Here is a 15056-nt window from a genome sequence, read left to right as displayed (position 1 = left end):
TTGCGGTGTGATTGTTGTTTTCCTGAGTAGGCCATTTTTGCTTTATCGCCGTAGCGAAATTTTCCAGCAATTCAAAATTTACTGGCTCATCTCCATCTCGTTGAATTTGTGCCTCGAATATGACAGGATGTTCACATGTCAAAATATCGTCGAATGGCGCTTCTGGCAACAAGGGGTGAAGGAAAATGGGTTTTAGTAATTCAGTGGTCTTAACCAAATTCAGTGAATATTATTATCTTCTAGCCTGCTGTTAGCTCCGCTGTATAGAGGATGAGTTACGACCAGTGGCTCTACCTTTCATTCGATCCTTGCGTAACCCTACATTTCTGCAGGATAATGCACGACCGCATGTTACAGGTCCTGTACGGGCCCGTCTGGATACAGAAAATGCTCGACTGCTGCCCTGGCCAGCATATTCTCCAGATGTCTCACCAACTGAAAACGTCTGGTCAATGGTGGCCGCGCAACTGGCTCGTCACAATACGCTAGTCACTACTCTTGATGAACTGTGGTATCCTGTTGAAGCTGCTTGGGCAGCTGAACCTGTACACGCCATCCAAGCTATGTTTGACTCAATGCCCAGGCGTATCAAGGCAGTTATTACGGCCAGAGGAGGTTGTTCTGGGTACTGATTTCTCACGATCAATGCACCCAAATTGCGTGAAAATGTAATCACATGTCAGTTGTAGTATAATATATTTGTCCAATGAATACCCGTTTATCATCTGCATTTCTTCTTGGTGCATCAATTTTAATGGCCAGTAGTGGTATGTCACTGGAAATGCTTCACTTAAATAGTTACGCACATTCACTCCGAAGTGTGGCAGTTTGATTCCTGTTGCGGGTAGTGTTAGCATCAGTTCTGATAAATCCACGTGACATGTGCAGCTCAGCTCTTTAGAGATACATGACGAGATCAAGATTACCAGATCAACTGCGTACTGCATACATTGATTCGGAATTATATGTGGTTTTTGTTAATTCTTTTGACCCGCTTGAAGTTTACAGGAGGTTATTACATCACAGTACTCATATCCGTTTCACTCAACGTGGCTGCTCCTCTAGCATGGTTCTTTTGGCGAATACAGAAGTGCTCTACGCTGGTCTGCTCAGCACCGCTTACAGATCTGTAGCGGTGTTCAATCGGCAGAAAAGACGATTAAAAATATATTCCCTCTCACTTGCACGTATGTGGGTATCCGGTTCATATTACTTACACCGGCCAGGAAGGAACCTCTTTATCCGTAATCAGAGGGGTCACGTCCCTACCAATACTCCGCATCGGTGGTGGTATCAAAGCCTGCTTACGAACAGCAAAAAATTTATCTTTAGCGGATCTTCTCCCACAGGATTCTACAGCTCAGCCAACCACTGTTTTTGAGAATCTCTTAGATGTAATGCTCATGATTTTTCCCCGCTGCCTAGGTGTAGGGGCATTAAAGCCGTCACTTCCGCGGTTCCGTTCCCGGGTATTCCAAACAAGCGTCGCAGAACACAAGACGATGATGCAGTTGAGGAGCCTTTGCCTTTGACTCGCCCTTCGACCTGCCCTCCATTGAAGGACCCTCTTCTCTGGCTTGAATTTGTGAACGAGGAAGGTATGCGTGCTTCTGCACTCTATCAGACGGTTCCTTATAAGTCTGCCTCCAGGTCGACTCGTCGGCGCCGCCTATTAAGGAATCTGTTTCAGGACCCCACTTGTCTGCTCCGTTCTATAGGATTGTCTCCGCTTCTCATATTAATACTGCGCCTTCTTTCGCGGCCTCCACGTTACAGTCTCTTGATGAGTATAAATAGACTGATTGACAAGGGCAGGGTGACCCCGTCGTTACTAACTAAATCTCCATACGCTATCCCCTGTCCATCAACGAGTGGGGAGCGTATGTCTCTCCCTCTCATTCTGTAACTGCATGACCCATTCACACAAACGCTTGAGGTGGCGGCAGCTCCGGGAAGCCGCTGTGAACAAGGTACCCACTTTGAGAGAGTCGCATCGTGGAAGAAGAGAAAACAGAAGATGGAGGAAATGTTCACACTTCTCCTCCCTACGTTTCGTCCTTTAATTCTGCAGTGGATACTGGATGACGCTTTTGTAATTTTGTAGTTTTTCTTCAATTTCAGTTGTCTGTTGACCATATACTTTCCTCACTTGAATGTTAGCACTATTTGTTCCCAACAACGTTTCGCTTCTTTGCGACAGTTTATATATGACTCTGGTGCAGATGTATTTTTTTTTTTACAGAACGTATTATTTGACCAGTTTTCAATTACTGGTTTCTCGATCTTTTTTAGTGTGGCTCCCGAACTTTCTACCGACACTATCTTGTTTCATAGGGAAGGATTCATCTTTCATGATCCGACTTTACCTCTTCTCTGTGCCCCTTCTGGCTCTGGTCGTTTTATGGAACGTCCGCGTACCTGCAAAGAGAAAATCACTTACCTACTTCGTAAATCCCCTACAAAGATTCTATTGGGTGGTGATTTTAGTTATGTTCCACGGCCAGTGGATAAGTCGCCTAATTTTATTTTTAATAAAAATCTCGATAACATTGTACGCTCCTTGCACTTACATGATGCGTGAGTTTGTCGGTACCCTACTCTTGTCTGATACACTTAGATTACTGCTACCTCCAGCAGTCGACTTTTTACTTTTCTGTTTTCTTTTGAGGGCTGCTTTTGGACGTTGAAGTGATACCTATTTGTTTTACTGATCATAGTGCTGTAGCCCTCACATTTAACTACATGGAGTATCCGGTAAAGTTGTATCGTCATCGTCGGATGCTCAATATAGACCATTTCCGTAGTGTTGTCATTCAGGAAGTATGGCTGGTTTTTCTCGTGCTGTAGAACGATACTCGCCTATTGTCGAATGGTGGACACTACATGCCAATCCACAAACTCGTAAAGCTGTCATCTATTTTTGTGGCGTAAGGTAACAGACGGCCGGCGGACTTCAAGATGAACTGACTTTACAATACCATCTTAACTGCATACGGGCGCGCAGGAAATGCGTTTTCACTGCATTCCTCGATAACGCCAATGATTGAGTGCCAAAGTCCCAGCGTGATATTTTCAACTACTTTACTGAACTGTAAGATGACCACATTCTGTTTGAAAGTTTTCCTCACGACTTTTCCCCTTCGCCGGATTGCGTCGTCACTCCTGAATTAAATGAGGTTTTTTTGAGAGTTTTTCACAAGGATGATTACATAATGTTGTTACTGGGTCTCAGTCACGTATGTCGTCTGGACTGGATGGTATTCTTAAAGAATTTTATGTTCATTTCCAGTCTCTCACTTCCAGGTGACACAATAACATCGATGATCAGTAAAGTGATAGGGGGAGTTTCGCGTCCTGCTCTGGTCCTTATTCCGAAAATCGAGGGTCGACCTGATCTTGAACGTTCTCTTAATCTTTGACTATAAAATTGTCGCTCAAGCTATAAACCCCCTTGTCTCTCTGAACTCCTCGACAAAATCACTGGCGTTCGCCGAAGTTATGTTCGCACGATACTAACTTCCGTTATCGAATGTCGAGATGTCGTTTGGGTAGCTGCAGTCACTAATATCTCGGGGGCCTTGCTTTTTCTCGTCTTCCACAAGGCATTTAACATCGTCAATCATAGTTTTTTAATTAGTGTGTCAATAGCTTTGGGTTTTACTAACGGCTCATGCCAGGTCCAGGCCAAACTTTCCACTGGTATTCGTGGACAGTAGCTGCGAACTGTCTCCTTATCCCCCAAATTTCGATCCGACATGGCCTACCCATGGAAGCCCCTTATCCGTGCCACTCTTCGTTCTACTTTCAAAACCCTTGCCGTGCGAATACGTGGCTGGATTATATTGAGAGAATGATTCTCAGCCAGCGCTAACGCCGATGATGTCATGGTTTTAGTACGAAATGTCTATGATATTTCAAGGATTATTGTTTTCACCTTGCTGCTTCCCACATTAATGATCGTGAAAGCACGTTTCTGCCGTCGCTAGGCTTTAACCAAGTGGTAATTCCTTGGGCATGGTGGTTTTTCGCAACAAGTCTTTAGGGAGCATAGTAGAATGCAACCCGAGCATAATAACGGGACTTGACTTGCGAGAGTTTACGACTCGAGTTCAGAGAGCGATTGAAGGACACGAACACCGTTCCCTTAGCCTCAGTAAAGAGTATTGCATTGCACGTATCTTCCCACCTCTCGCGATGATGGTCAGCAGACACAAAAACAATTCTTATAGCGACGACACATCTTTCGAGTTCAGTATGAAGTGGTGGCTAGGCTTCGAAGCTAGGAAAACTAGGTCGTCGCGGTATTGAAACGAGGGCGTCGATCTCGTTTGAATCACAAACTGCCTTAATATGTACACAGGTGCAGTATTCTATTACAGGTCTTTGATTTTACTATCTCCAGCTGGTCATTCTTACTCTCCCAGTTAACGTTGGATGGCGTAACCCTAAACTGGATCATATCGACGAATGTTTTATAACTATCTAAGATCTTAGATGATAATATCCGTTCAAAGATGCACCTCACTACCGGAGACTTATTAACCCGTTGGTGTCAACCATCTTGCCTCTTCCCTGAAGAAATAGATCCCCCGTAAACATCCCAGAAATTTGTGTGGTGTCCTCTTGGTCTTCCTATATTACTGATGAAGAGTGCTTCGTCCTGGTACAGGGGTGTTCATCGTTTGATACCGAATCGGGGACGTCCTTTCCGCATACGCCTTCGCGCCAATGATAGTTATGACGAGTGTCATCACACTGATACCTTACTTCACAGTCTGGTCTGTTGTGAACGGAATCATTGACACTGGAATCGTCAACCGTTGGCTTTAATCTATCGAGGGTCCGACTCTGTTTTGTCGGATGAATTCCTTATCCGGCCAGACGTATCCTTTTTCCCTCAGACGAAAAGTACATTATTGAAGGAGGGAACGACCATGATCCCGTGACTTCCACCAGTGTCTGGAGACTGCGCGTTGGAGGTGACCGTGGTTTCTACATTATCGAACGCTTTTTTTGCTTTGTAATGGACATGGTATTGATTATGTTTCCTTGTGGACTCTGATTTCTCCCTGTTTCTGGTGGACAGTCACATGCAGCTTAGATTTATTCACTTTTCGTCCTCACAAACATTAAATAAAAATAAAAATAAAATTATAACGTACAGAACACAAATTTAAAAAATAAACACTATGTTGTGAGTTGGTTTCCTGGTTATTAAAAATCCTTTTCTCCAGTCTTGTTACTAATAATTATTTATTTTCTGAATTTGGAATTCATTTCTTGCATAATGCTTTGACTTTGGGTGTCTGAATGTTCATGAAAGTACCAAGTCAAAGTGGCAAAAAAAAGTAAAATAAAAAAAATTGAATACGAGGCAGTGCGATGAGGAACGAAAGGGATGTGCAGAATCGCCGATGTTGAGTTGCGTTCGTGTCGATTTTTTTTTTTATTATAGCTTCCAATTCTATCCAATTTACATCAACACAATGCGGTATCTTAAGTATTTCTTTCTGTTACTGTTACCTTTATTTGAAGAGGCAATATGAACTTCTTACAGGCGTAAACGACCACTTTGTTTTGACCATGACACAAATAAAGCTAACAGAAAATAAGAGTGGAAAAAGTAACATTGTTTGTATCCAATGAGGTATATAAAACGCAGTAGGTAGGCAACACTAGATTGCACATTAATTCTTTTCTGTCCATTTGACATCCAGACTTTTCTTCACAGCACCGGTACACACATGTACGAGGAATATTCACCATAGAGATGTTCTAAGCGACCGCATTACATTTGCAAACACTTCGTCACTTTCTGGATCACACTTTTTTGGACTGCACGGAACACACGTGTATCCACCATTGCCAAAGCGGCATGCACACGAGCCATTAGGTCGTGTACATCCGTGGGCGGAATACTATAAACTTGTTCTTTTAAGTGTCCCCAAAAATAAAAATCTAGTGGATTAAGGTCCGGAGAATGTTGAATACAGAACGTTGGATCTCCACGACCACTCCATATCTCTGAAAACGCTTCATTTCAGTAGTTAAGCACATTCATTTCAATGTGTGGCGGTGCACTATCATGCTTACATCACAGCTGTCGGTGTCGAACACCAAGTGGAATGTTTTTTAATGCGTCAGACAAAGTGCTGCAAAGAAACGTATGGCTCAGGGGCACATTCAACTTCTCCGGCAATAACTGAAGGTCCAAAAGCACTCTTCTCAGGATTCCTGCCCACAGGTTTATCCAATAGCGTGTCTGAAAGCGACGTTTGCGGGTGACAGTTGGGATGCGTCCGACCGATAGTGTTGTTATGGAGGGTAAAAATATCTTCGGGAGGAAAGCTAGATTCGTCAGTGCATATCACATCATTAATAAAATCTTTGTCATTTTCCACTTGGTGCAAAAGCCATTCGCAAAAATGTACCCCTCGAATGCAGTCTTCTGGCTGTGTTAACGTGTGAGCGTCAACGGAGCTGGTCTTCGTCGTTCAACACTTCAACAACCAGTCTTTGACATATCCGGAACACTATCACGTGTACTTCGTGGAGGTGACTGAAGAACTTTTTCAAGAATCACGTCCTATTTCTGTGGAGTACGTCTAGTCCTCGGACAGTCTCTGTCTATTACTCGTGGACGAAGATTCCCGCTTACCCGAAGGCGTTGCTCCAGGTGATGAAAAACATGTTTGATCAAAAAACTTTTTTTTCAAGTGACTGTCAACTGCGTCAATATACTTAGTAGACGCTGCGCTGTCATCAGTATACATGGTAAACACTGTACCGCCTTCCAATATATTTATCCACAACCGGTTTCGATCGTTGATCATCTTCAAAGTGGAAAAATATTGTGACAACTTCACATCTCATGGTTTCATTTTACAGTGTTTTGTGTTTGCTTAAGCCGGTATTATGGCGAGAAGTATGTTTTTCTGATGTTTGCAAGTCAGTTATGGCGTCTTTTCTGGTTCAACAGCATGTGTGACATGTGAAGTTGTGACTATATTTTTCCACTGTGAAGATGATTAATGATCGAAACCGGTTGTGAATAAATATATTGTACGAGAGCACTGTGTTTACCATTTCTCCAAGTTCTTATTAGGGCGGACATCTTTGAGGGCACCGTGCAGCATACGTACGCACCGCAGCAGAACCTTGGTTATCGGATGCACCCAGTACCAATGTCATATCGACGTATTTATCGTTTGCGTACTCCATCGGGAAGCCGCCCTACAAGAACTTGACAGGGCAAGTTATGGTTGTGGACTGGGCAATTAATAGACACATAAGTGCAGTTTAATGGATCCGACTGTCATGAGGTAGACTATTGTCATGTGATAAAATGATGTCCTATTGATAACTGGCGAGAACTAGGGGATCAATATCTAAAAAATGAAAAAGGAAGTGGACGTGGATTCGGGCCATATCTCCATGGTGGATGTTTGGTGCTTGGTCCAACAGACAATATATAAAAGTTCATGATATCCAGTCTTACGAATTTCCTTTTTCTGATGGACACAAGTCCAGATTGTCCGCTCTCAAAAATTCTACTATCTCTCTCCCCACATCCACCACAGCTTGCGGCTCACCTCCAACTGCCCAACACTACAATAGCAAATATTCCAACAATGCAAACCAGGCAAGACTCCACACAGCACAGTCAGTCTTTTTCATATAGAACGCTACGTGGCATTACCAACATGAAAACCTAAACAGCCTACTTACACAGTACAGTCAGTGATTTTCATATAGAGCGCTACATCTACATCTACGTCTACATGATTACTCTGCAATTCACATTTGAGTGCTTGGCAGAGGGTTCAACGAACCACAATCATACTATCTCTCTACCATTCCACTCCCGAACAGCGCGCGGGAAAAACGAACACCTAAACCTTTCTGTTCGAGCTCTGATTTCTCGTATTTTATTTTGATCATCATTCCTACCTATGTAGGTTGGGCTCAACAAAATATTTTCGCATTCGGAAGAGAAAGTATGTGTCTGAAATTTTGTAAAAAGATCTCGCCGCGACGAAAAGCGTCTTTGCTGTAATGACTTCCATCCCAATTCGCGTATCATATCTGCCACACTCTCTCCCCTATTATGTGATAATACAAAACGAGCTGCCATTTTTTGCATCCTTTCGATGTCCTCCGTCAATCCCACTTGGTAAGGATCCCACACCGTGCAGCAATATTCTTGCATCCTCTAAGTGTCCTGCCAATGAAACGCAACCTTTGGCTCGCCTTCCCCACAATATTATCTATGTGGTCTTTCCAACTGAAGTTGATCGTAATTTTAACACCCAGGTACTTAGTTGAATTGACAGCCTTGAGAATTGTACTATTTATCGAGTAATCGAATTCCAACGGATTTCTTTTGGAACTCATGTGGATCACCTCACACTTTTCGTTATTTAGCGTCAATTGCCACCTGCCACACCATCCAGCAATCTTTTCTAAATCGCTTTGCAACTGATACTGCTCTTTGGATGACCTTACTAGACGGTAAATTACAGCATCATCTGCGAACAACCTAAGAGAACTGCTCAGATTGTCACCCAGGTCATTTATATAGATCAGGAACAGCAGAGGTCCCAGGACGCTTCCCTGCGGAACACCTGATATCTCTTCAGTTTTACTAGATGATTTTCCGTCTATTACTACGAACTGCGACCTTCCCAACAGGAAATCACGAATCCAGTAGCACAACTGAGACGATATCCCATAGGCCCGCAGCTTGATTAGACGTCGCTTGTGAGGAACGGTGTCAAAAGCTTTCCGGAAATGTAGAAATACGGAATCAACTTGAGATCCCCCGTCGATAGCGGCCATCACTTCATGCGAATAAAGAGCTAGCTGCGTTGCACAAGAGCGATGTTTTCTGAAACAATGCTGATTACGTAAAAATAGATCGTTTCCTTCGAGATGATTCATAATGTTTGAATACAGTATATGCTCCAAAACCCTACTGCAAACCGACGTCAATGGTATAGGTCTGTAGTTAGATGGATTACTCCTACTACCCTTATTAAACACTGGTGCGACCTGCGCAATTTTCCAATCTGTAGGTACAGATCTATAGATGAGCGGCCGGTTGTATATGAGTGCTAAGTAGGGAGCTATTGTATCAGCGTAATCTGAAAGGAACCTAATCGGTATACAATCTGGACCTGAAGACTTGTCCGTATCAAGCGATTTGAGTTGCTTCGCAACCCCTAAGGTATCTACTTGTAAGAAACTCATGCTAGCAGCTGTTCGTGTTTCAAATTCTGGAATATTCCATTCGTCTTCTTTGGTGAAGGAATTTCGGAAAACTGCGTTCAATAACTCTGCTTTAGCGGCACAGTCGTCGGTAACAATACCATCGGCACTGCGCAGTGAAGGTATTGACTGCGTCTTGCCGCTTGTGTACTTCACATACGACCAGAATTTCTTCCGATTTTCTACCAAATTTCGAGACAATATTTCGTTGTGGAACCTATTAAAGGCATCTCTCATTGAAGTCCGTGCCAAATTTCGCGCGTCTGTAAATTTTAGCCAATCTTCGGGATTTCGCGTTCTCCTGAACTTCGCATGCTTTTTCCGTTGCCCCTGCAACAGCGTTCGTACCTCTTTTGTGTACCACAGGGGATCCATCTCTTACCAATTTATGAGGTATGAATCTCTCAATTGCTGTTGCTAATATATCTTTGAATTTGTGCCACATCTAGTCTACATGTGTATAGTCAGTTCGCAAGGGATGGAGATTGTCTCTTAGGAAGGCTTCTAGTGACACCTTATCTGCTGTTTTAAATAAAATTATTTTGCGTTTGTTTCTGGTGGATTTGAAAGAAACGGTATAGAGCCTAGCTACAACGACCTTGTGATCACTAATCCCTGTATCAGTCATGATGCTCTTTATCAGCTGTGGATTGTTTGTGGCTAAGAGGTCAAGTATATTTTCGCAACTATTTACAATTCGCATGGGTTCGTGGACTAACTGCTCGAAATAATTTTCGGAAAAAGCATTTAGGACAATCTCGGAAGATGTTTTCTGCCTACCACCGGTTATGAACAAGTATTTTTGCCAACATATCGAGGGAAGGTTGAAGTCCTCACCAACTATAACCGTATGAGTGCGGTATTTATTTGTTACGAGACTCAAATTTTCTCGGAACTGTTCCGCAACTATATCATCGGAGTCTGGGGGTCGGTAGAAGGAGCCAATTATTAACTTAGTTCGGCTGTTAAGTATAACCTCCACCCATACCAATTCACACGGAGTATCTACTTCTACTTCACTACAAGATAAACCACTACTGACAGACACAAACACTCCACCACCAATTCTGCCTAATCTATCTTTCCTGAACACCGTCTGAGACTTCGTAAAAATTTCTGCAGAACTTATTTCAGGCTTTAGCCAGCTTTCTGTACCTATAACGATATCAGCTTCTGTGCTTTCTATTAGCGCTTGAAGCTCAGGGACTTTTCCAGCACAACTACAACAATTTACAACTACAGTTCCGACTGTTCCTTGATCCAAGCACGTCCTGAATTTACCATGCACCCTTTGAGATTGCAGCCAACCCCGTACTTTCCCGAGGCCTTCTAACCTAGAAAACCGCCCAGTCCACGCCACACAGCCTACGCTACCCGTGTAGCCGCCAGCTGAGTGTAGTGAACTGCTGATCTATTCAGCGGAACCCGAAACCCCACCACCCTATGGCGCAAGTCAAGGAATCTGGAGCCAACACGGTCGCAAAACCGTCTGAGCCTCTGATTCAGACCCTCCAACCGGCTCTGCACGAAAGGTCCGCAGTCGGTTCTGTCGACGATGCTGCAGATGGTGAGCTCTGCCTTCATCTCGTAAGCAAGACCGGCAGCCTTCACCAAATCAGATAGCCGCTGGAATCCAGGGAGAATTTCCTCAGATCGAAAGCGACACACGTCATTAGTGCCGAGATGTGCCACCACCTGCAGCTGGCTGCACCCTGTGCTACGTAGCATTACCAACATGAAAACCTAAACACCCTACTTACACAGGAAACAACTCCACCCCATTTCACAGTCATACAGACCCTTCCGCAGCACGCCTTGTAAATTACTGGTGACACGATGCGCAGACACAAACGGAGAGTATTTATTTTACATAAAATGTGTTAACAATAAATTGAATACAGATTTTAGTCACTAATGAAACAACGCATACGAAGAGAATCTATATCCGAGGTCTGTTCAAAAATTCCGGAACATTCGTAATTTCGTGGCAGTGGAGTGATGGAGCGAAATGCGGTTGGCATCCCAGCACACACCTGTGTTTAATACACTCCTGGAAATTGAAATAAGAACACCGTGAATTCATTGTCCCAGGAAGGGGACACTTTATTGACACATTCCTGGGGTCAGATACATCACATTATCACACTGACAGAACCACAGGCACATAGACACAGGCAACAGAGCATGCACAATGTCGGCACTAGTACAGTGCATATCCACCTTTCGCAGCAATGCAGGCTGCTATTCTCCCATGGAGACGATCGTAGAGATGCTGGATGTAGTCCTGTGGAACGGCTTGCCATGCCATTTCCACCTGGCGCCTCAGTTGGACCAGCGTTCGTGCTGGACGTGCAAACCGCGTGCGACGACGCTTCATCCAGTCCCAAACATGCTCAATGGGGGACAGATCCGGAGATCTTGCTGGCCAGGGTAGTTGACTTATACATTCTAGAGCACGTTGGGTGGCACGGGATACATGCGGACGTGCATTGTCCTGTTGGAACAGCAAGTTCCCTTGCCGGTCTAGGAATGGTAGAACGATGGGTTCGATGACGGTTTGGATGTACCGTGCACTATTCAGTGTCCACTCGACGATCACCAGAGGTGTACGGCCAGTGTAGGAGATCGCTCCCCACACCATGATGCCGGGTATTGGCCCTGTGTGCCTCGGTCGTATGCAGTCCTGATTGTGGCGCTCACCTGCACGGCGCCAAACACGCATACGACCATCATTGGCACCAAGGCAGAAGCGACCCTCATCGCTGAAGACGACACGTCTCCATTCGTCCCTCCATTCACGCCTGTCACGACACCACTGGAGGCGGGCTGCACGATGTTGGGGCGTGAGCGGAAGACGGCCTAACGGTGTGCGGGACCGTAGCCCAGCTTCATGGAGACGGTTGCGAATGGTCCTCGCCGATACCATAGGAGCAACAGTGTCCCTAATTTGCTGGGAATTGGCGGTGCGGTCCCCTACGGCACTGCGTAGGATCCTACGGTCTTGGCGTGCATCTGTGCGTCGCTGCGGTCCGGTCCCAGGTCGATTGGCACGTGCACCTTCCGCCGACCACTGGCGACAACATCGATGCGATGGAGCTCCGTATGCCACGGCAAACTGGCTGACACTGACGGTGGCGGTGCACAAATGCTGCGCAGCTAGCGCCATTCGACGGCCAACACCGCGGTTCCTGGTGTGTCCGCAGTGCTGTGCGTGTGATCATTGCTTGTACAGCCCTCTCGCAGTGTCCGGAGCAAGTATGGTGGGTCTGACACACCGGTGTCAATGTGTTCTTTTTTCCATTTCCAAGAGTGTATGTAACTGCCGGAAGTTTCATTGTTGTATGTCTTTTAGTTATTGTTCAGTGAACAGTAAGTACGACGTTGCGTCACATGGTTCGAGAATTTCGAGATGGCAGAGTTAGAGGAGCAATGCGTCTGCATTAAATTTTGCGCGAAACTCAAGAAAAGCTTTACATAGACACACCAAATGATGCGGGACGCTTACGGTGACGAGTTCTTAAGCCGTACTCCGTGTTAAGAATGGTTCTCACGGTTTACAAATGGCAAGACGGTACTTAAAAATGACCCTTGTGCACGATGCCCTTCGCTGCCTACCGACGAAGCTCATCTCAGGAACGTCAACGAAATCATGCTTGTCAATCAAAGACTGACTGTCCGAGAGGTTGCAGAAGAAGGTAACATTTCCTTTGGATACCGTCATGAAATATTGACACAGCATCTTCGAATGCATCGTGTTGCAACCAAGTTCGTCGCACGGCTCATGAGCCATTACCAGAAATACCTTCGCCTCGGCGTCTGGGAAGAGCTTTTGGATTGCGCAAATGGGAAAGAGATGTTCCTTAAGAGAATCATAACTGGTGATTGAGACGTAGGTCTGCGGTTATGATGTTGAGATCAAGGTTCAGTCTTCACAATGGGCCAGGAAAGGTTCTACAAGACCAAGAAAAGATCGTGAGGGCAGGACAAATGTCAAAGCCATGCTGATAGTTTTCTTTGACACTGAAGGATGGAGTTCATCATGAATTCACTCCGCAGGCAGGAACTGTTAATCGATGGCACTATAGGGACGTGTTGCGAAGCCTGCGAGAAAATGTAAGAAGGAAGAGGTCTGGAATGTGGTGAGGCAATTCATGGCTCATGCATCGCGATAACGCACCCGTACATTCATCCCTGTTGGTTGTAACTGTTGCAAAAGCGATGTCACTGTGCTGCCTCGTTCCCCGAACTTTTCAGACCTGGTCCCCGGCTTACTTTTTTGTTATTTCAAAGTTCAAAACCCCGTTGATAGGACGAAGATTTACAACAATAAACGATATATAAGGAATTTTCAGATGGCGCATCGCGCGAGCCAGCAAGAGGCATACCAAGACTGCTTCCGAAAGTGGAAGCGGCGTATCAATTGTGGAGGAGAGTATTTCGAAGAAGACAATGCACATTAAGTAAAAGGTAAGCACAGAAAAATTTTGTGGACAAAGTTCCGGAAGTTTTGAACAGATTTCGTAAATCTCCGAACACCACCTGGCGCTGCCAGTTGGGAAAATGATTGTTAGTCATTCTGTACAACTGTCGTGGCTATCTTCTGGGAAAGGTCAGTTCCCACACCAAGAGAACTTCTCCTCTTTAGCTTACACACAGAATAATCGACTGTACTCTCCCCAGCATTTCCTGTGCAGTTCCCGTAAGTGAACAGACAAAGTAGCTCCAGTGTGCTCATGTTTAAATAGTGGAGTGATTTTTCAGTTTATTAAGTGAGTACTTTTTCTGCCGTAACTAAGAGACTTTCTACATAAAATATGTTTCTATAAACAATAACTTCTTGATTTCTAGTGATATGCACGCCTAGAAATCAAGAAGTTATTGTTTATAGAAACATGTTTTATATAGATACTCTCTCAGTTACGGCAAATAAGCACTCACTTAATAAACTGGGAGATCCAGGCCTAACAAAACTCTACCATTTGGTGAGCAAGATGTATGAGACAGGCGAAATTCCCGCAGACTTCAAGAAGAAGATAATGATTCCAATCCCAAGGAAAGCAAATGTTGACAGATGTGAAAATTACCGAAATATCAGTTTAATAAGCCACGGCTGCAAAACACTAACACGAATTCTTTACAGCCGAATGGAAAAACTGGCAGAAGCCGACCTCGGTGAACATCAGTTTGGATTCCGTAGAAATGTCGGAACACGTGAGGCAATACTGAACCTATGACTTATCATAGAAAATGGATTAAGGAAAGGCAAACCTACGTTTCTAGCATATGTAGACTTAGAGAAAGCTTTTGACTATGTTGACTGGAATACTCTTTTTCAAATTCGGAAGGTGGCAGGGGTAAAATACAGGGAGCGAAATGCTATTTACAACTTGTACAGAAACCAGATGGCAGTTATAAGAGTCGAGGGGCATGAAAAGGAAGCAGTCGTTAGGAAGGGAGTGAGACAGGTTTATAGCCTACCCCAATGTTATTCAATCTGTATATTGAGCAAGCAGTGAAGGAAACAAAAGAAAAACTAGGAGTAGGAATTAAAATCCATGGAGAAGAAAAATTTTGAGGTTCGCGGATGACATTGTAATTCCGTCAGAGACAGCAAAGAACCTGGAAATGCAGCTGAACAGAATAGACAGTATCTTGAAAGGAGGTTATAAGATGAACATCAACAAAAGCAAAATGAGGATAATGGAATGCAGTCGAATTGACCTGGGTGATGCTGCGGGAATTAGATTAGGAAATGACATGCTTAAAGTAGTAAATTAGTTTTGCTGTTT

The sequence above is a fragment of the Schistocerca gregaria genome, chromosome 3 (genome assembly GCF_023897955.1).
Source record: "Schistocerca gregaria isolate iqSchGreg1 chromosome 3, iqSchGreg1.2, whole genome shotgun sequence".
NCBI classification, from domain to species: domain Eukaryota; kingdom Metazoa; phylum Arthropoda; class Insecta; order Orthoptera; family Acrididae; genus Schistocerca; species Schistocerca gregaria.
The sequence above is the reverse complement of the archived record's forward strand: the minus strand, read 5'-3'. Positions refer to the sequence as shown.